At 50.2% G+C, this 21,204-nt stretch overlaps 14 non-coding genes across 14 annotated transcripts; 4 read left to right on the top strand and 10 right to left on the bottom strand.

Moving 5' to 3' along the window:
* Positions 1-2,069: 2,069 nt before the first annotated feature.
* On the bottom strand, positions 2,070-2,261 carry LOC137985905 (U2 spliceosomal RNA). The gene has a single exon (XR_011119424.1). It is a non-coding gene; the product is annotated as a U2 spliceosomal RNA (small nuclear RNA).
* A 267-nt stretch (positions 2,262-2,528) lies between these two features.
* On the top strand, positions 2,529-2,647 carry LOC137985916 (5S ribosomal RNA). The gene has a single exon (XR_011119435.1). It is a non-coding gene; the product is annotated as a 5S ribosomal RNA (ribosomal RNA).
* A 976-nt stretch (positions 2,648-3,623) lies between these two features.
* Positions 3,624-3,787, bottom strand: LOC137985895 (U1 spliceosomal RNA). The gene has a single exon (XR_011119415.1). It is a non-coding gene; the product is annotated as a U1 spliceosomal RNA (small nuclear RNA).
* Positions 3,788-3,981: 194 nt separating this feature from the next.
* Positions 3,982-4,172, bottom strand: LOC137985911 (U2 spliceosomal RNA). Its single transcript, XR_011119430.1, has one exon. It is a non-coding gene; the product is annotated as a U2 spliceosomal RNA (small nuclear RNA).
* Positions 4,173-9,811: 5,639 nt separating this feature from the next.
* Positions 9,812-10,003, bottom strand: LOC137985903 (U2 spliceosomal RNA). Its single transcript, XR_011119423.1, has one exon. It is a non-coding gene; the product is annotated as a U2 spliceosomal RNA (small nuclear RNA).
* A 267-nt stretch (positions 10,004-10,270) lies between these two features.
* On the top strand, positions 10,271-10,389 carry LOC137985914 (5S ribosomal RNA). Its single transcript, XR_011119433.1, has one exon. It is a non-coding gene; the product is annotated as a 5S ribosomal RNA (ribosomal RNA).
* A 976-nt stretch (positions 10,390-11,365) lies between these two features.
* Positions 11,366-11,529, bottom strand: LOC137985894 (U1 spliceosomal RNA). The gene has a single exon (XR_011119414.1). It is a non-coding gene; the product is annotated as a U1 spliceosomal RNA (small nuclear RNA).
* Positions 11,530-11,723: 194 nt separating this feature from the next.
* Positions 11,724-11,914, bottom strand: LOC137985910 (U2 spliceosomal RNA). Its single transcript, XR_011119429.1, has one exon. It is a non-coding gene; the product is annotated as a U2 spliceosomal RNA (small nuclear RNA).
* Positions 11,915-17,553: 5,639 nt separating this feature from the next.
* LOC137985901 (U2 spliceosomal RNA) lies at positions 17,554-17,745 on the bottom strand. Its single transcript, XR_011119421.1, has one exon. It is a non-coding gene; the product is annotated as a U2 spliceosomal RNA (small nuclear RNA).
* Positions 17,746-18,012: 267 nt separating this feature from the next.
* On the top strand, positions 18,013-18,131 carry LOC137985902 (5S ribosomal RNA). Its single transcript, XR_011119422.1, has one exon. It is a non-coding gene; the product is annotated as a 5S ribosomal RNA (ribosomal RNA).
* A 975-nt stretch (positions 18,132-19,106) lies between these two features.
* On the bottom strand, positions 19,107-19,270 carry LOC137985899 (U1 spliceosomal RNA). Its single transcript, XR_011119419.1, has one exon. It is a non-coding gene; the product is annotated as a U1 spliceosomal RNA (small nuclear RNA).
* A 194-nt stretch (positions 19,271-19,464) lies between these two features.
* On the bottom strand, positions 19,465-19,655 carry LOC137985908 (U2 spliceosomal RNA). The gene has a single exon (XR_011119427.1). It is a non-coding gene; the product is annotated as a U2 spliceosomal RNA (small nuclear RNA).
* Positions 19,656-19,921: 266 nt separating this feature from the next.
* LOC137985891 (5S ribosomal RNA) lies at positions 19,922-20,040 on the top strand. The gene has a single exon (XR_011119411.1). It is a non-coding gene; the product is annotated as a 5S ribosomal RNA (ribosomal RNA).
* A 974-nt stretch (positions 20,041-21,014) lies between these two features.
* LOC137985900 (U1 spliceosomal RNA) lies at positions 21,015-21,173 on the bottom strand. The gene has a single exon (XR_011119420.1). It is a non-coding gene; the product is annotated as a U1 spliceosomal RNA (small nuclear RNA).
* Positions 21,174-21,204: the final 31 nt, after the last annotated feature.

Here is a 21,204-nt window from a genome sequence, read left to right as displayed (position 1 = left end):
TGTTTAAGGAGAGGATAGAGAGAGCCATAACTGAGAAGAAAGAGAGAGACAGCACAACTAGGAGCGACGGCTCCGAACCGGGGCAGGGGGAGCCAAGGAGGGAAGGCCAGAATGAACAGCCCTCCCAGACTCCCTGCCCTTTCCAGACTTCGAGCGGCCGGGGACCGCAGAACCAGGAAGAGGTTTCTTCGCTTTCTTCTTAGACTTGACCTGATCATCAGAGGAAGCCTCAACATCCGAAAGTCCACGCTTAGTGACTGGTGAATCAGTCAGCTCGACCTCGTTAACCATTACGGGAGACAGAGATAGAACCTGTGGGGTATTTACAGGGGTTACATTGATGCCCGTTAAAGGGTCATCGTCACTAAATATACTTTGACTGTATTCAGTCTCATTAACTAGTTCATTATCATTCGTATCCATTTCTTTTCCATTATTACTATTATCCATTTCCATTTCTTTTCCATTAACTACAGCATTATTTGTCATTTCTTTTCCAGTAACTACATTATTACTATTATCCATTTCCATTTCTTTTCCATTAACTATAGTAGTATTGTCCATTACACCAACTACGTTACTACTAGTGTTAACATTGTATTACTCTGTGGCGCAGCCAAACCATCAGACGCAGCGGCGGGGGAGGCAGCCACCTGCACGCGCGTCGAGGACCCACCATTACCGTTTTAGGGAGGGCCGCACCCTCCTTAACATTTACTGGTGGCAGGAGAGGCCATGGGTGGAGTACCAGGGGGGATAACTCATTGTCCCTGAGGTCGGTGTGGGAACCCCAACTTGAAATACCAGGTTGCGTGGGGGCAGGAGGACGAAGGGTTACCCCCTCGTCCCCAGAGTCCTCATGGTCAGAGCTTGCAGGAGAAGTGGGAAGGTCCTCAGGACCAGAACTGACATCCAGGAGGGGAGGCAGCGACTCCGGGGGAGTGGCACCAACAACAAGTGAAGCGGACGGATGGGCGGGGGTCGCAGGCGAAGATGGTGGGTTCCCCCAGGCATTGGGGGGGTTGGGCAATCCCTGGCCATGTGACCAGGCTCCCGACACCTGCGGCACTTCCCGCGCAAGTCACAGTTTTTGGTGAGGTGTTCCCCACGACAGATATCACATTCGGCCGGCTGACCCACATACCACACCTTACATTTATATCCAGCAATGTCCAGATTACGAGGGATCCGGCCAGAACGAACCATTTTGATGATACGGGCTCCAGTGCAGATTGCAGGGTCACCCGGGTAATGCTGGTGCCTTATCGTCTCCACCTTCCCGTACGAGGAAAAGTAGGGCCGGAGGCGATCATCACTCTCCTCAAAGGGATAGTGATACAACATAACATTTTGAGCTCGAGGCCCAGCATACATGACTTTGCACTTAGCACCAGCTAAAGTGACAAAATCATAACCTTCAACAATATTTTTACATTTTGGGTCAGCGAAAGTAATCTGAACCAGTTTTACGGGAACAAACTGAATACTGTCAATCACAAAGGGGGTGAACTTTCCCTTGATGGCTGTAACAAGTTCCGCCCTGGGAACAGAGGTTGGAACATCGGAAAGGTCGAGGACTACTGTCCTCTTAAAGGCCGCAAGAGGCATGATGAAAAGGGAAAAAGAGAAAAAACAGTCCCCCCGGAAAGCAAAGCTCCCAGGAAGGGAACAGAAAGACTGGCTACCCTGGGTTATGGCAGGACGCCAAGCATAAGTCCCCAGGAGGGTCACCAGTAAAACTCAGGAATCAAAAATCTTACCACAAATCCCAAAAACGCTTGTCCCCACACTCCAATTCCAATACGGAACTTACGCGTACCACAAGGAAAGGCACGAACCTGGCAGATAATAAAAACCCGCGTCAGGTAAGTATGCCTTTTCAACCTCTCCGGAACCGCAAAAACGCAACTTGTCTGCGCATACCATGTGGTAATGGGGGTCACGTGCTCCTCGTCCTGTCGTGTCGTGCTGTCCACTCGCTGCTATGCTACCTAGAAAAGAGAAGAGAAATGTGAAGGTTGGTTGCTTGGTCATTTGTTCTGCTTTCACTTGATTATTTCTTCCCCAGAGGGAAGTGGGCCACGCTCGGAGGTAGTGCTATACCGAGGCAACCCGTGGCCGGGACGAGGCAAGCCTCTTTTCCACGGCCCAGTTCCAAAAATCAGTTTAATATATGAGCTGCTCGATGAGCAGCGTATCAGATATTAAGCTGATAAGAACAGATACTACACTTGATCTTAGCCAAAAGGCCGAGAAGCGATGCCCGTAAATGCTCACAGCGGACAAGGTGCTCCCAGTCTCATGGCCACGAGATATGGTGGTCCGATTACAATCCGTGCCAAGGAAGGAATGCCCAAAGCCAACCTGAAAGCGAGGCGCACACAACGATCGCCCTTGTACAGTGGGCAGCAGGACCAGCATTGCATGGCACTTGCGTTGACGGCAAGAGGACAAATGCACATTGTGCTTGCTCTGACCTCGTTTTTATTTTCCCTTATAACAAAGTTAATTTTCACGGCGAATTACTTGTCTACGACCATACCACAGGGAAAACACCGGTTCTCGTCCGATCACCGAAGTTAAGCCCTGTCGGGCGGGGTTAGTACTTGGATGGGAGACCGCCTGGGAATACCCCGTGTTGTAGGCTTCCCTTTTTCCTTCTGTACACTTGATTATCTCAAAAAATCTCAGTTTCCTTTAATGAAAGAACATTCCAAACCAGGTTTTTTGAACACAACATGCCAACGATATGTCAAAGATGAGACATACAACAAAAACAAAATAGTTCACACGAGAAAGTGGAACTTGTATTCCCAAGGGAGCGCGTGCGCGCGAGATCTTATCAATCCAACGTTTATGACATGAAACGTATCTTTTCGTGTGAGCAAAGAACAGGATACGACAAGTAAAAAATGCATGCACTGTTATGCATTAGATGGAAGTTAACCTAGCCCGGATGATATGCATACAACGAAGGCTACAACACTACAACATTGATCCTGCGAAAACGTGACTTACGTGACGTAGCGCACTTCAAAGTCTTACTGTTCCCTGCTCAACACGGACAGTACGTATTCAAAGGGCCGATAAGACACTATCCTGACCATGAAAGATTTACTTTTTATGATAACAATCCAATTAACTGATAACATAGAGAAACCACAAAGTGTTGGCCACAGAAATGTAACGCCAACTGATCTGGCGGGTCCTCAGTTACTCAATGCAAAACGGGCTCTCCAGAACGCAACATAACACAACGCAAAAGAAATCTATCGCGATGGAGCAGTACAAACACACATCCACTTACGTTTTCGAAACGATGCACGAGGATAAGAGCTCGACCCGCTGGCATTTTCTTGTCTCACTCGTCTATCGATGGAAATCGATGCGGCTGAAATAAACACGTCCTCTCGCTCTCTCTACGGCCAAGAATGAAAGAAATAAAATCACAGTTTTGCAGTGCACCAAGTACGGAACATTCACCTACAATTTCAGCAGTGGAATTCACAAATACAACTCACCTTCCTTAGTCCTTACACCGCCACCGCATCTCCTTCCCTGCCCTGCCTGAAACGTTACCAACAAACCTTCCCATTAGCCAACTTTGCCACCGGGGTTTGGTGCGGGGACTAGCGCGAACGCAGGTCCCCACTACCAGAAATTATACGCTCGAGTTACCCACATTTGGGGTAATCGCAAGGGTCAACCCAATCGAAGTGCAATGAAAGAGCCTCACCTTGAGAGGACTGCCTCCCTGATCACAGTGCCTCCCGCGTCAGGTAAGTATGCCTTTTCAACCTCTCCGGAACCGCAAAACGCAACTTGTCTGCGCATACCATGTGGTAATGGGGGTCACGTGCTCCTCGTCCTGTCGTGTCGTGCTGTCCACTCGCTGCTATGCTACCTAGAAAAGAGAAGAGAATGTGAAGGTTGGTTGCTTGGTCATTTGTTCTGCTTTCACTTGATTATTTCTTCCCCAGAGGGAAGTGGGCCACGCTCGGAGGTAGTGCTATACCGAGGCAACCCGTGGCCGGGACGAGGCAAGCCTCTTTTCCACGGCCCAGTTCCAAAAATCAGTTTAATATATGAGCTGCTCGATGAGCAGCGGTGAATGGCAGACCAAAGGTCACCAGTCGACAGACTCATCCAACGCCTGAGGCATTGGTCACCAGTATTAGGCGACAGAGGCGAAATAAAACTAAGCAAATCAGGTGGTACAGAGGGTGAATTAAGCAGGTGGCCCGAAGCGAAAAACGAGCTTGTTGGAAACATAGAGGCGATGACTCCATCCGCCCCCCACTGGCGGGCAAAATAACGTCGACGTCTCCGGGTTGAAAAACGCTTGAAGAGCAAGGGGAGGTGGAACTTGACACGGGCCTTTGCTCCCTCAATGACGGCGAGGGCCCCAGGTTGACAGAACGAAAGCGGTAGTCATTGCGGGCCAGCCAGATGTGAAACTTACAGGCACACAACAGGTAACTGAAGACTTTGGGCACTGCGTGAAGCTCAGTGGAATTGAAACCAAAAAGTAAATGGCGACGCTCAAGCACAGGACACATAGGCGAGAAATGAAAAAGGAGGGACTGTAGCCAACCAACAACACTTTGAGCAAGGGGACACACAAAGAGCAAATGCGACAGTGACTCGACGACAGGACCACAAAAACAAGCGGAGGAGACAGATAAACCAAAAGAGAGAAGACGCTCAGCAGTGTAAATCACACCATGAGCTACCTTCCAGGAGAAATCAACAACAAAGCGGTCAAAATCAAAGAAGTGGAACTGGCGCCACGTATCATACCAGTAAAGGTCCCCAAAGGAGGGAAAGAACTTAACTACACAGTGCGGTGTGACAGAGGAACAGGATAAAAGAAACTGGTAACCGACTTTGGCAGAGAAAAAAAGCCACGGAGGCGACAACGTGAGGGTCAGAGGATGCGAAAACCAAAGTTCCCCGGGAGGGGGAAAAAGAGCCACCAAGCGACTCCCAGGCCAAAAGCAAAGAGGAGTAAAATGGCGGTAACAGGGACCTGTCGAAGGCAGCGGGACGGGAGAAAACATCAAGAGAGGAGGCAGCAAAACACGATTGAAACCAGTACGACACAAAGGAGGACCAGCTTGACGAGGACAAAGTAGACCGTTTGACCCACTGACCCAGAAGCGACCAAACCTTGAGCTTAATGTCCACCACCGAGAAACCTCCCAGCGATGTGGGCTGAACGACCACAGCACGTGCAACGAGCTCCCGCTTGGTTTTCCAGAAGAATGAGAAAACAAGGGAGTTAAGTTCTTTAAGTACCCAGGGGGGCATGTGGACCAGGGATGCCACATACCAAACCCTGGCGAGGGCCAGGCAATTGATGACCAAAGCCTTGCCATGAAAAGACAAGGAGCGCTGACGCCAGGAGGAGAGGACGCGTTCCACAGCCTCTATCCGAGGCCGCCAATTAGTTCATCAATGTCATGCGGGCCAATGAAGACTCCGAGGATTTTAAGCTTAGAAGATGTCCAGTCGAGAGGGACAGGGGGGTCAGTTCGGCCAGCCCAAGACCCCAGCCACAAGCCGCGAGACTTTGTCAGGTTGAGCTTGGATCCAGAACCAAGCTCATACCTTGTGTAGGTGTCAAAAACAGCCCTAATGGAGGCATCGGAGGACAAGATGAGCGATGTGTCATCCGCGTACTGGGAAATTGGAGAGAGCGGTGAGGGCAGTCCAGGCAGCAAAGGTCCAGTAATGGCGGGATTTGCTCGAATATTGGCGGCCAAGACCTCAGCGACCATAACATACAGCAAAGGTGCGAGGGGGCAGCCTTGACGCACCCCCCGTGTGAGACTGAAAAAGTTTGAGACATGACCGTTAACAATGACAGCACTCTGAACAGCATTATAGAAAAGGCGGATCCAGCGCAGAAAGGAGGTTTGGAAACCCATTCTGCAGAGGGTGGCATGCAGAAAGGACCAATCAACGCGATCAAACGCTTTTTCTTGGTCGAGCGAGAGGATGGCACAAGGAGACCCGGATTGCGTGGCGTAATGGACCATGTCTCGGAGATAAGCGACGTTCTCACCAATATAACGACCGGGGACACCACAGGTTTGATCCTCAGCCACCACGGCATGAATAACCTTCAGGAGACGCCCAGCGATGACGCGGGCAGCGAGCTTGTAGTCCACACTAAGGAGGGAAATTGGCCGCCAGTTACGAGGGTTCAGCCGGTCACCCGTCTTAAAGATGAGAGAAATGATGCCTCGACGCTGAGAGAGGCTGAGAGTGCCAGCCTCATAACATGAGTTCAGGACGAGCACGAGGTCCTGTCCGAGCACCGGCCAGAATTTGACATAAAACTCCATAGGGAGGCCATCCAAGCCCGGGGTCTTGCCTCGAGCCATCCCACATAAAGCAGTATAACACTCCTCCGACTGGAGAGGACCATCACACTGTTGAGCCTGGTCGGCGGACAAGGTGGAGGTGAGGGCGTCGAGCAGGGAAAGAGCCACGTCCCCGTCAGTAGGCTCGGCACTAAACAAGTTAGAATAAAAGGAAGCAAAAGCCTGGCATAGGTCCTTTGAACTCGAGACCACTGTGCCATCATCGCATCGAAGTGCTGAAATAAGTCGGTCGGCGGCACGCTTCTTTTCCAGACGGAAGAAAAAGGCCGAGGAGGTTTCACCTTCCTCAACCCATTGGCCCGAGCACGGACTTGGGCTCCCCGAGCTGCCTCGAGGTCTAGGGCAGCAAGGGCAGACAGGGTAGAATGGTACGGCTCAACACAGGAGGTGAAACCGGCATCAACACGGTTCTTAAGATGCCCAGCTAGTCGGCCAAGGAGGTCTCGACACTGCGATGTTTTCTTTCGAGCGCTCAGCGCAATATTTAATTGTGAGGCCTTTGATTTGGCTCTTGCCCTTATCCCACCACTTAGCTAGTGACGGGAAGGACAGCATGGACTGCCTCCAAACGGACCAAAAATTAGTGATATGCTGGATATAGTCCTCATCATTGAGGACAGAAATGTTGAGCTTCCAGAAACTGTCCCAGGAGCAGCAATGTCTGGGACACTACAAGAAAGCACCACACCACAGTGATCCGAAAACGGACAAGGAATAATATCGCAAGTCAAGACTGATGGTAACAGGAGTACGGGGCACCAATGAGATCAATACGGGAGGCCATAAGGCCGTCTGAGCGAGTCCAAGAGAAGGCAGAATCGGAAGGATGCAGGTGCCTCCAAATGTCCAGACAACAGCAGGAGTCAAAAAGACGTTTTAAGGTAGCAGTACTTTCGCGGGAAGTGTCAGAGACATTGGAGCCCCGACGATCGAGGGCGCGGTCGAACACAGTGTTAAAGTCCCCGGCAAGGAAGGTCGGATAGGTGGGATCAACCCAAGACGAGACGTCGTCCAGGAAGTCGTCACGGGCTGGGTTGCGATTGGGGGCGTAGAGACAGCAGATACGAAACGGGTGCCCAGAATGGGTAAAGTGGCAAAAAACAACACGCCCAGCGGTGTCACACCAAGAGCTCGTAAGGGTGACCGTGGGGCGGAATAAAATGATGCAACCACAAGAGTGTGCAGAGCCAACAGAAGCAACTGCATTAAAACCAGATGAACGAAACCAGACTGACATTCACTGTCTGAAGAGCAGTGGGCCCTCTTGTAGGCAGACAATGTCAGGGACCTGAGGAAAGGAACGTAACCAGTGCAGAACACCAGCGCGCTTGGACGAGTCCCTGAGACCATTGGTGTTTAAGGAGAGGATAGAGAGAGCCATAACTGAGAAGAAAGAGAGAGACAGCACAACTAGGAGCGACGGCTCCGAACCGGGGCAGGGGGAGCCAAGGAGGGAAGGCCAGAATGAACAGCCCTCCCAGACTCCCTGCCCTTTCCAGACTTCGAGCGGCCGGGGACCGCAGAACCAGGAAGAGGTTTCTTCGCTTTCTTCTTAGACTTGACCTGATCATCAGAGGAAGCCTCAACATCCGAAAGTCCACGCTTAGTGACTGGTGAATCAGTCAGCTCGACCTCGTTAACCATTACGGGAGACAGAGATAGAACCTGTGGGGTATTTACAGGGGTTACATTGATGCCCGTTAAAGGGTCATCGTCACTAAATATACTTTGACTGTATTCAGTCTCATTAACTAGTTCATTATCATTCGTATCCATTTCTTTTCCATTATTACTATTATCCATTTCCATTTCTTTTCCATTAACTACAGCATTATTTGTCATTTCTTTTCCAGTAACTACATTATTACTATTATCCATTTCCATTTCTTTTCCATTAACTATAGTAGTATTGTCCATTACACCAACTACGTTACTACTAGTGTTAACATTGTATTACTCTGTGGCGCAGCCAAACCATCAGACGCAGCGGCGGGGGAGGCAGCCACCTGCACGCGCGTCGAGGACCCACCATTACCGTTTTAGGGAGGGCCGCACCCTCCTTAACATTTACTGGTGGCAGGAGAGGCCATGGGTGGAGTACCAGGGGGGATAACTCATTGTCCCTGAGGTCGGTGTGGGAACCCCAACTTGAAATACCAGGTTGCGTGGGGGCAGGAGGACGAAGGGTTACCCCCTCGTCCCCAGAGTCCTCATGGTCAGAGCTTGCAGGAGAAGTGGGAAGGTCCTCAGGACCAGAACTGACATCCAGGAGGGGAGGCAGCGACTCCGGGGGAGTGGCACCAACAACAAGTGAAGCGGACGGATGGGCGGGGGTCGCAGGCGAAGATGGTGGGTTCCCCCAGGCATTGGGGGGGTTGGGCAATCCCTGGCCATGTGACCAGGCTCCCGACACCTGCGGCACTTCCCGCGCAAGTCACAGTTTTTGGTGAGGTGTTCCCCACGACAGATATCACATTCGGCCGGCTGACCCACATACCACACCTTACATTTATATCCAGCAATGTCCAGATTACGAGGGATCCGGCCAGAACGAACCATTTTGATGATACGGGCTCCAGTGCAGATTGCAGGGTCACCCGGGTAATGCTGGTGCCTTATCGTCTCCACCTTCCCGTACGAGGAAAAGTAGGGCCGGAGGCGATCATCACTCTCCTCAAAGGGATAGTGATACAACATAACATTTTGAGCTCGAGGCCCAGCATACATGACTTTGCACTTAGCACCAGCTAAAGTGACAAAATCATAACCTTCAACAATATTTTTACATTTTGGGTCAGCGAAAGTAATCTGAACCAGTTTTACGGGAACAAACTGAATACTGTCAATCACAAAGGGGGTGAACTTTCCCTTGATGGCTGTAACAAGTTCCGCCCTGGGAACAGAGGTTGGAACATCGGAAAGGTCGAGGACTACTGTCCTCTTAAAGGCCGCAAGAGGCATGATGAAAAGGGAAAAAGAGAAAAAACAGTCCCCCCGGAAAGCAAAGCTCCCAGGAAGGGAACAGAAAGACTGGCTACCCTGGGTTATGGCAGGACGCCAAGCATAAGTCCCCAGGAGGGTCACCAGTAAAACTCAGGAATCAAAAATCTTACCACAAATCCCAAAAACGCTTGTCCCCACACTCCAATTCCAATACGGAACTTACGCGTACCACAAGGAAAGGCACGAACCTGGCAGATAATAAAAACCCGCGTCAGGTAAGTATGCCTTTTCAACCTCTCCGGAACCGCAAAAACGCAACTTGTCTGCGCATACCATGTGGTAATGGGGGTCACGTGCTCCTCGTCCTGTCGTGTCGTGCTGTCCACTCGCTGCTATGCTACCTAGAAAAGAGAAGAGAAATGTGAAGGTTGGTTGCTTGGTCATTTGTTCTGCTTTCACTTGATTATTTCTTCCCCAGAGGGAAGTGGGCCACGCTCGGAGGTAGTGCTATACCGAGGCAACCCGTGGCCGGGACGAGGCAAGCCTCTTTTCCACGGCCCAGTTCCAAAAATCAGTTTAATATATGAGCTGCTCGATGAGCAGCGTATCAGATATTAAGCTGATAAGAACAGATACTACACTTGATCTTAGCCAAAAGGCCGAGAAGCGATGCCCGTAAATGCTCACAGCGGACAAGGTGCTCCCAGTCTCATGGCCACGAGATATGGTGGTCCGATTACAATCCGTGCCAAGGAAGGAATGCCCAAAGCCAACCTGAAAGCGAGGCGCACACAACGATCGCCCTTGTACAGTGGGCAGCAGGACCAGCATTGCATGGCACTTGCGTTGACGGCAAGAGGACAAATGCACATTGTGCTTGCTCTGACCTCGTTTTTATTTTCCCTTATAACAAAGTTAATTTTCACGGCGAATTACTTGTCTACGACCATACCACAGGGAAAACACCGGTTCTCGTCCGATCACCGAAGTTAAGCCCTGTCGGGCGGGGTTAGTACTTGGATGGGAGACCGCCTGGGAATACCCCGTGTTGTAGGCTTCCCTTTTTCCTTCTGTACACTTGATTATCTCAAAAAATCTCAGTTTCCTTTAATGAAAGAACATTCCAAACCAGGTTTTTTGAACACAACATGCCAACGATATGTCAAAGATGAGACATACAACAAAAACAAAATAGTTCACACGAGAAAGTGGAACTTGTATTCCCAAGGGAGCGCGTGCGCGCGAGATCTTATCAATCCAACGTTTATGACATGAAACGTATCTTTTCGTGTGAGCAAAGAACAGGATACGACAAGTAAAAAATGCATGCACTGTTATGCATTAGATGGAAGTTAACCTAGCCCGGATGATATGCATACAACGAAGGCTACAACACTACAACATTGATCCTGCGAAAACGTGACTTACGTGACGTAGCGCACTTCAAAGTCTTACTGTTCCCTGCTCAACACGGACAGTACGTATTCAAAGGGCCGATAAGACACTATCCTGACCATGAAAGATTTACTTTTTATGATAACAATCCAATTAACTGATAACATAGAGAAACCACAAAGTGTTGGCCACAGAAATGTAACGCCAACTGATCTGGCGGGTCCTCAGTTACTCAATGCAAAACGGGCTCTCCAGAACGCAACATAACACAACGCAAAAGAAATCTATCGCGATGGAGCAGTACAAACACACATCCACTTACGTTTTCGAAACGATGCACGAGGATAAGAGCTCGACCCGCTGGCATTTTCTTGTCTCACTCGTCTATCGATGGAAATCGATGCGGCTGAAATAAACACGTCCTCTCGCTCTCTCTACGGCCAAGAATGAAAGAAATAAAATCACAGTTTTGCAGTGCACCAAGTACGGAACATTCACCTACAATTTCAGCAGTGGAATTCACAAATACAACTCACCTTCCTTAGTCCTTACACCGCCACCGCATCTCCTTCCCTGCCCTGCCTGAAACGTTACCAACAAACCTTCCCATTAGCCAACTTTGCCACCGGGGTTTGGTGCGGGGACTAGCGCGAACGCAGGTCCCCACTACCAGAAATTATACGCTCGAGTTACCCACATTTGGGGTAATCGCAAGGGTCAACCCAATCGAAGTGCAATGAAAGAGCCTCACCTTGAGAGGACTGCCTCCCTGATCACAGTGCCTCCCGCGTCAGGTAAGTATGCCTTTTCAACCTCTCCGGAACCGCAAAACGCAACTTGTCTGCGCATACCATGTGGTAATGGGGGTCACGTGCTCCTCGTCCTGTCGTGTCGTGCTGTCCACTCGCTGCTATGCTACCTAGAAAAGAGAAGAGAATGTGAAGGTTGGTTGCTTGGTCATTTGTTCTGCTTTCACTTGATTATTTCTTCCCCAGAGGGAAGTGGGCCACGCTCGGAGGTAGTGCTATACCGAGGCAACCCGTGGCCGGGACGAGGCAAGCCTCTTTTCCACGGCCCAGTTCCAAAAATCAGTTTAATATATGAGCTGCTCGATGAGCAGCGGTGAATGGCAGACCAAAGGTCACCAGTCGACAGACTCATCCAACGCCTGAGGCATTGGTCACCAGTATTAGGCGACAGAGGCGAAATAAAACTAAGCAAATCAGGTGGTACAGAGGGTGAATTAAGCAGGTGGCCCGAAGCGAAAAACGAGCTTGTTGGAAACATAGAGGCGATGACTCCATCCGCCCCCCACTGGCGGGCAAAATAACGTCGACGTCTCCGGGTTGAAAAACGCTTGAAGAGCAAGGGGAGGTGGAACTTGACACGGGCCTTTGCTCCCTCAATGACGGCGAGGGCCCCAGGTTGACAGAACGAAAGCGGTAGTCATTGCGGGCCAGCCAGATGTGAAACTTACAGGCACACAACAGGTAACTGAAGACTTTGGGCACTGCGTGAAGCTCAGTGGAATTGAAACCAAAAAGTAAATGGCGACGCTCAAGCACAGGACACATAGGCGAGAAATGAAAAAGGAGGGACTGTAGCCAACCAACAACACTTTGAGCAAGGGGACACACAAAGAGCAAATGCGACAGTGACTCGACGACAGGACCACAAAAACAAGCGGAGGAGACAGATAAACCAAAAGAGAGAAGACGCTCAGCAGTGTAAATCACACCATGAGCTACCTTCCAGGAGAAATCAACAACAAAGCGGTCAAAATCAAAGAAGTGGAACTGGCGCCACGTATCATACCAGTAAAGGTCCCCAAAGGAGGGAAAGAACTTAACTACACAGTGCGGTGTGACAGAGGAACAGGATAAAAGAAACTGGTAACCGACTTTGGCAGAGAAAAAAAGCCACGGAGGCGACAACGTGAGGGTCAGAGGATGCGAAAACCAAAGTTCCCCGGGAGGGGGAAAAAGAGCCACCAAGCGACTCCCAGGCCAAAAGCAAAGAGGAGTAAAATGGCGGTAACAGGGACCTGTCGAAGGCAGCGGGACGGGAGAAAACATCAAGAGAGGAGGCAGCAAAACACGATTGAAACCAGTACGACACAAAGGAGGACCAGCTTGACGAGGACAAAGTAGACCGTTTGACCCACTGACCCAGAAGCGACCAAACCTTGAGCTTAATGTCCACCACCGAGAAACCTCCCAGCGATGTGGGCTGAACGACCACAGCACGTGCAACGAGCTCCCGCTTGGTTTTCCAGAAGAATGAGAAAACAAGGGAGTTAAGTTCTTTAAGTACCCAGGGGGGCATGTGGACCAGGGATGCCACATACCAAACCCTGGCGAGGGCCAGGCAATTGATGACCAAAGCCTTGCCATGAAAAGACAAGGAGCGCTGACGCCAGGAGGAGAGGACGCGTTCCACAGCCTCTATCCGAGGCCGCCAATTAGTTCATCAATGTCATGCGGGCCAATGAAGACTCCGAGGATTTTAAGCTTAGAAGATGTCCAGTCGAGAGGGACAGGGGGGTCAGTTCGGCCAGCCCAAGACCCCAGCCACAAGCCGCGAGACTTTGTCAGGTTGAGCTTGGATCCAGAACCAAGCTCATACCTTGTGTAGGTGTCAAAAACAGCCCTAATGGAGGCATCGGAGGACAAGATGAGCGATGTGTCATCCGCGTACTGGGAAATTGGAGAGAGCGGTGAGGGCAGTCCAGGCAGCAAAGGTCCAGTAATGGCGGGATTTGCTCGAATATTGGCGGCCAAGACCTCAGCGACCATAACATACAGCAAAGGTGCGAGGGGGCAGCCTTGACGCACCCCCCGTGTGAGACTGAAAAAGTTTGAGACATGACCGTTAACAATGACAGCACTCTGAACAGCATTATAGAAAAGGCGGATCCAGCGCAGAAAGGAGGTTTGGAAACCCATTCTGCAGAGGGTGGCATGCAGAAAGGACCAATCAACGCGATCAAACGCTTTTTCTTGGTCGAGCGAGAGGATGGCACAAGGAGACCCGGATTGCGTGGCGTAATGGACCATGTCTCGGAGATAAGCGACGTTCTCACCAATATAACGACCGGGGACACCACAGGTTTGATCCTCAGCCACCACGGCATGAATAACCTTCAGGAGACGCCCAGCGATGACGCGGGCAGCGAGCTTGTAGTCCACACTAAGGAGGGAAATTGGCCGCCAGTTACGAGGGTTCAGCCGGTCACCCGTCTTAAAGATGAGAGAAATGATGCCTCGACGCTGAGAGAGGCTGAGAGTGCCAGCCTCATAACATGAGTTCAGGACGAGCACGAGGTCCTGTCCGAGCACCGGCCAGAATTTGACATAAAACTCCATAGGGAGGCCATCCAAGCCCGGGGTCTTGCCTCGAGCCATCCCACATAAAGCAGTATAACACTCCTCCGACTGGAGAGGACCATCACACTGTTGAGCCTGGTCGGCGGACAAGGTGGAGGTGAGGGCGTCGAGCAGGGAAAGAGCCACGTCCCCGTCAGTAGGCTCGGCACTAAACAAGTTAGAATAAAAGGAAGCAAAAGCCTGGCATAGGTCCTTTGAACTCGAGACCACTGTGCCATCATCGCATCGAAGTGCTGAAATAAGTCGGTCGGCGGCACGCTTCTTTTCCAGACGGAAGAAAAAGGCCGAGGAGGTTTCACCTTCCTCAACCCATTGGCCCGAGCACGGACTTGGGCTCCCCGAGCTGCCTCGAGGTCTAGGGCAGCAAGGGCAGACAGGGTAGAATGGTACGGCTCAACACAGGAGGTGAAACCGGCATCAACACGGTTCTTAAGATGCCCAGCTAGTCGGCCAAGGAGGTCTCGACACTGCGATGTTTTCTTTCGAGCGCTCAGCGCAATATTTAATTGTGAGGCCTTTGATTTGGCTCTTGCCCTTATCCCACCACTTAGCTAGTGACGGGAAGGACAGCATGGACTGCCTCCAAACGGACCAAAAATTAGTGATATGCTGGATATAGTCCTCATCATTGAGGACAGAAATGTTGAGCTTCCAGAAACTGTCCCAGGAGCAGCAATGTCTGGGACACTACAAGAAAGCACCACACCACAGTGATCCGAAAACGGACAAGGAATAATATCGCAAGTCAAGACTGATGGTAACAGGAGTACGGGGCACCAATGAGATCAATACGGGAGGCCATAAGGCCGTCTGAGCGAGTCCAAGAGAAGGCAGAATCGGAAGGATGCAGGTGCCTCCAAATGTCCAGACAACAGCAGGAGTCAAAAAGACGTTTTAAGGTAGCAGTACTTTCGCGGGAAGTGTCAGAGACATTGGAGCCCCGACGATCGAGGGCGCGGTCGAACACAGTGTTAAAGTCCCCGGCAAGGAAGGTCGGATAGGTGGGATCAACCCAAGACGAGACGTCGTCCAGGAAGTCGTCACGGGCTGGGTTGCGATTGGGGGCGTAGAGACAGCAGATACGAAACGGGTGCCCAGAATGGGTAAAGTGGCAAAAAACAACACGCCCAGCGGTGTCACACCAAGAGCTCGTAAGGGTGACCGTGGGGCGGAATAAAATGATGCAACCACAAGAGTGTGCAGAGCCAACAGAAGCAACTGCATTAAAACCAGATGAACGAAACCAGACTGACATTCACTGTCTGAAGAGCAGTGGGCCCTCTTGTAGGCAGACAATGTCAGGGACCTGAGGAAAGGAACGTAACCAGTGCAGAACACCAGCGCGCTTGGACGAGTCCCTGAGACCATTGGTGTTTAAGGAGAGGATAGAGAGAGCCATAACTGAGAAGAAAGAGAGAGACAGCACAACTAGGAGCGACGGCTCCGAACCGGGGCAGGGGGAGCCAAGGAGGGAAGGCCAGAATGAACAGCCCTCCCAGACTCCCTGCCCTTTCCAGACTTCGAGCGGCCGGGGACCGCAGAACCAGGAAGAGGTTTCTTCGCTTTCTTCTTAGACTTGACCTGATCATCAGAGGAAGCCTCAACATCCGAAAGTCCACGCTTAGTGACTGGTGAATCAGTCAGCTCGACCTCGTTAACCATTACGGGAGACAGAGATAGAACCTGTGGGGTATTTACAGGGGTTACATTGATGCCCGTTAAAGGGTCATCGTCACTAAATATACTTTGACTGTATTCAGTCTCATTAACTAGTTCATTATCATTCGTATCCATTTCTTTTCCATTATTACTATTATCCATTTCCATTTCTTTTCCATTAACTACAGCATTATTTGTCATTTCTTTTCCAGTAACTACATTATTACTATTATCCATTTCCATTTCTTTTCCATTAACTATAGTAGTATTGTCCATTACACCAACTACGTTACTACTAGTGTTAACATTGTATTACTCTGTGGCGCAGCCAAACCATCAGACGCAGCGGCGGGGGAGGCAGCCACCTGCACGCGCGTCGAGGACCCACCATTACCGTTTTAGGGAGGGCCGCACCCTCCTTAACATTTACTGGTGGCAGGAGAGGCCATGGGTGGAGTACCAGGGGGGATAACTCATTGTCCCTGAGGTCGGTGTGGGAACCCCAACTTGAAATACCAGGTTGCGTGGGGGCAGGAGGACGAAGGGTTACCCCCTCGTCCCCAGAGTCCTCATGGTCAGAGCTTGCAGGAGAAGTGGGAAGGTCCTCAGGACCAGAACTGACATCCAGGAGGGGAGGCAGCGACTCCGGGGGAGTGGCACCAACAACAAGTGAAGCGGACGGATGGGCGGGGGTCGCAGGCGAAGATGGTGGGTTCCCCCAGGCATTGGGGGGGTTGGGCAATCCCTGGCCATGTGACCAGGCTCCCGACACCTGCGGCACTTCCCGCGCAAGTCACAGTTTTTGGTGAGGTGTTCCCCACGACAGATATCACATTCGGCCGGCTGACCCACATACCACACCTTACATTTATATCCAGCAATGTCCAGATTACGAGGGATCCGGCCAGAACGAACCATTTTGATGATACGGGCTCCAGTGCAGATTGCAGGGTCACCCGGGTAATGCTGGTGCCTTATCGTCTCCACCTTCCCGTACGAGGAAAAGTAGGGCCGGAGGCGATCATCACTCTCCTCAAAGGGATAGTGATACAACATAACATTTTGAGCTCGAGGCCCAGCATACATGACTTTGCACTTAGCACCAGCTAAAGTGACAAAATCATAACCTTCAACAATATTTTTACATTTTGGGTCAGCGAAAGTAATCTGAACCAGTTTTACGGGAACAAACTGAATACTGTCAATCACAAAGGGGGTGAACTTTCCCTTGATGGCTGTAACAAGTTCCGCCCTGGGAACAGAGGTTGGAACATCGGAAAGGTCGAGGACTACTGTCCTCTTAAAGGCCGCAAGAGGCATGATGAAAAGGGAAAAAGAGAAAAAACAGTCCCCCCGGAAAGCAAAGCTCCCAGGAAGGGAACAGAAAGACTGGCTACCCTGGGTTATGGCAGGACGCCAAGCATAAGTCCCCAGGAGGGTCACCAGTAAAACTCAGGAATCAAAAATCTTACCACAAATCCCAAAAACGCTTGTCCCCACACTCCAATTCCAATACGGAACTTACGCGTACCACAAGGAAAGGCACGAACCTGGCAGATAATAAAAACCCGCGTCAGGTAAGTATGCCTTTTCAACCTCTCCGGAACCGCAAAAACGCAACTTGTCTGCGCATACCATGTGGTAATGGGGGTCACGTGCTCCTCGTCCTGTCGTGTCGTGCTGTCCACTCGCTGCTATGCTACCTAGAAAAGAGAAGAGAAATGTGAAGGTTGGTTGCTTGGTCATTTGTTCTGCTTTCACTTGATTATTTCTTCCCCAGAGGGAAGTGGGCCACGCTCGGAGGTAGTGCTATACCGAGGCAACCCGTGGCCGGGACGAGGCAAGCCTCTTTTCCACGGCCCAGTTCCAAAAATCAGTTTAATATATGAGCTGCTCGATGAGCAGCGTATCAGATATTAAGCTGATAAGAACAGATACTACACTTGATCTTAGCCAAAAGGCCGAGAAGCGATGCCCGTAAATGCTCACAGCGGACAAGGTGCTCCCAGTCTCATGGCCACGAGATATGGTGGTCCGATTACAATCCGTGCCAAGGAAGGAATGCCCAAAGCCAACCTGAAAGCGAGGCGCACACAACGATCGCCCTTGTACAGTGGGCAGCAGGACCAGCATTGCATGGCACTTGCGTTGACGGCAAGAGGACAAATGCACATTGTGCTTGCTCTGACCTCGTTTTTATTTTCCCTTATAACAAAGTTAATTTTCACGGCGAATTACTTGTCTACGACCATACCACAGGGAAAACACCGGTTCTCGTCCGATCACCGAAGTTAAGCCCTGTCGGGCGGGGTTAGTACTTGGATGGGAGACCGCCTGGGAATACCCCGTGTTGTAGGCTTCCCTTTTTCCTTCTGTACACTTGATTATCTCAAAAAATCTCAGTTTCCTTTAATGAAAGAACATTCCAAACCAGGTTTTTTGAACACAACATGCCAACGATATGTCAAAGATGAGACATACAACAAAACAAAATAGTTCACACGAGAAAGTGGAACTTGTATTCCCAAGGGAGCGCGTGCGCGCGAGATCTTATCAATCCAACGTTTATGACATGAAACGTATCTTTTCGTGTGAGCAAAGAACAGGATACGACAAGTAAAAAATGCATGCACTGTTATGCATTAGATGGAAGTTAACCTAGCCCGGATGATATGCATACAACGAAGGCTACAACACTACAACATTGATCCTGCGAAAACGTGACTTACGTGACGTAGCGCACTTCAAAGTCTTACTGTTCCCTGCTCAACACGGACAGTACGTATTCAAAGGGCCGATAAGACACTATCCTGACCATGAAAGATTTACTTTTTATGATAACAATCCAATTAACTGATAACATAGAGAAACCACAAAGTGTTGGCCACAGAAATGTAACGCCAACTGATCTGGCGGGTCCTCAGTTACTCAATGCAAAACGGGCTCTCCAGAACGCAACATAACACAACGCAAAAGAAATCTATCGCGATGGAGCAGTACAAACACACATCCACTTACGTTTTCGAAACGATGCACGAGGATAAGAGCTCGACCCGCTGGCATTTTCTTGTCTCACTCGTCTATCGATGGAAATCGATGCGGCTGAAATAAACACGTCCTCTCGCTCTCTCTACGGCCAAGAATGAAAGAAATAAAATCACAGTTTTGCAGTGCACCAAGTACGGAACATTCACCTACAATTTCAGCAGTGGAATTCACAAATACAACTCACCTTCCTTAGTCCTTACACCGCCACCGCATCTCCTTCCCTGCCCTGCCTGAAACGTTACCAACAAACCTTCCCATTAGCCAACTTTGCCACCGGGGTTTGGTGCGGGGACTAGCGCGAACGCAGGTCCCCACTACCAGAAATTATACGCTCGAGTTACCCACATTGGGTGTAATCGCAAGGGTCAACCCAATCGAAGTGCAATGAAAGAGCCTCACCTTGAGAGGACTGCCTCCCTGATCACAGTGCCTCCCGCGTCAGGTAAGTATGCCTTTTCAACCTCTCCGGAACCGCAAAACGCAACTTGTCTGCGCATACCATGTGGTAATGGGGGTCACGTGCTCCTCGTCCTGTCGTGTCGTGCTGTCCACTCGCTGCTATGCTACCTAGAAAAGAGAAGAGAATGTGAAGGTTGGTTGCTTGGTCATTTGTTCTGCTTTCACTTGATTATTTCTTCCCCAGAGGGAAGTGGGCCACGCTCGGAGGTAGTGCTATACCGAGGCAACCCGTGGCCGGGACGAGGCAAGCCTCTTTTCCACGGCCCAGTTCCAAAAATCAGTTTAATATATGAGCTGCTCGATGAGCAGCGATCAGATATTAAGCTGATAAGAACAGATACTACACTTGATCTTAGCCAAAAGGCCGAGAAGCGATGCCCGTAAATGCTCACAGCGGACAAGGTGCTCCCAGTCTCATGGCCACGAGATATGGTGGTCCGATTACAATCCGTGCCAAGGAAGGAATGCCCAAAGCCAACCTGAAAGCGAGGCGCACACAACGATCGCCCTTGTACAGTGGGCAGCAGGACCAGCATTGCATGGCACTTGCGTTGACGGCAAGAGGACAAATGCACATTGTGCTTGCTCTGACCTCGTTTTATTTTCCCTTATAACAAAGTTAATTTTCACGGCGAATTACTTGTCTACGACCATACCACAGGGAAAACACCGGTTCTCGTCCGATCACCGAAGTTAAGCCCTGTCGGGCGGGGTTAGTACTTGGATGGGAGACCGCCTGGGAATACCCCGTGTTGTAGGCTTCCCTTTTTCCTTCTGTACACTTGATTATCTCAAAAAATCTCAGTTTCCTTTAATGAAAGAACATTCCAAACCAGTTTTTTGAACACAACATGCCAACGATATGTCAAAGATGAGACATACAACAAAAACAAAATAGTTCACACGAGAAAGTGGAACTTGTATTCCCAAGGGAGCGCGTGCGCGCGAGATCTTATCAATCCAACGTTTATGACATGAAACGTATCTTTTCGTGTGAGCAAAGAACAGGATACGACAAGTAAAAAATGCATGCACTGTTATGCATTAGATGGAAGTTAACCTAGCCCGGATGATATGCATACAACGAAGGCTACAACACTACAACATTGATCCTGCGAAAACGTGACTTACGTGACGTAGCGCACTTCAAAGTCTTACTGTTCCCTGCTCAACACGGACAGTACGTATTCAAAGGGCCGATAAGACACTATCCTGACCATGAAAGATTTACTTTTTATGATAACAATCCAATTAACTGATAACATAGAGAAACCACAAAGTGTTGGCCACAGAAATGTAACGCCAACTGATCTGGCGGGTCCTCAGTTACTCAATGCAAAACGGGCTCTCCAGAACGCAACATAACACAACGCAAAAGAAATCTATCGCGATGGAGCAGTACAAACACACATCCACTTACGTTTTCGAAACGATGCACGAGGATAAGAGCTCGACCCGCTGGCATTTTCTTGTCTCACTCGTCTATCGATGGAAATCGATGCGGCTGAAATAAACACGTCCTCTCGCTCTCTCTACGGCCAAGAATGAAAGAAATAAAATCACAGTTTTGCAGTGCACCAAGTACGGAACATTCACCTACAATTTCAGCAGTGGAATTCACAAATACAACTCACCTTCCTTAGTCCTTACACCGCCACCGCATCTCCTCCCTGCCCTGCCTGAAACGTTACCAACAAACCTTCCATTTAGCCAACTTTGCCACAGGGGTTTGGTGCGGGGACTAGCGCGAACGCAGGTCCCCACTACCAGAAATTATACGTCGAGTTACCCACATTGGGGTAATCGCAAGGGTCAACCCAATCGAAGTGCAATGAAAGAGCTCACCTGAGAGGACTGCCTCCTGATCACAGTGCCTCCCGCGTCAGGTAAGTATGCCTTTCAACCTCTCCGGAAACCGCAAAACG

Source organism: Montipora foliosa, unplaced genomic scaffold, assembly GCF_036669935.1.
Source record: "Montipora foliosa isolate CH-2021 unplaced genomic scaffold, ASM3666993v2 scaffold_106, whole genome shotgun sequence".
NCBI classification, from domain to species: Eukaryota; Metazoa; Cnidaria; class Anthozoa; order Scleractinia; family Acroporidae; genus Montipora; species Montipora foliosa.
The sequence above is the reverse complement of the archived record's forward strand: the minus strand, read 5'-3'. Positions and strand labels throughout refer to the sequence as shown.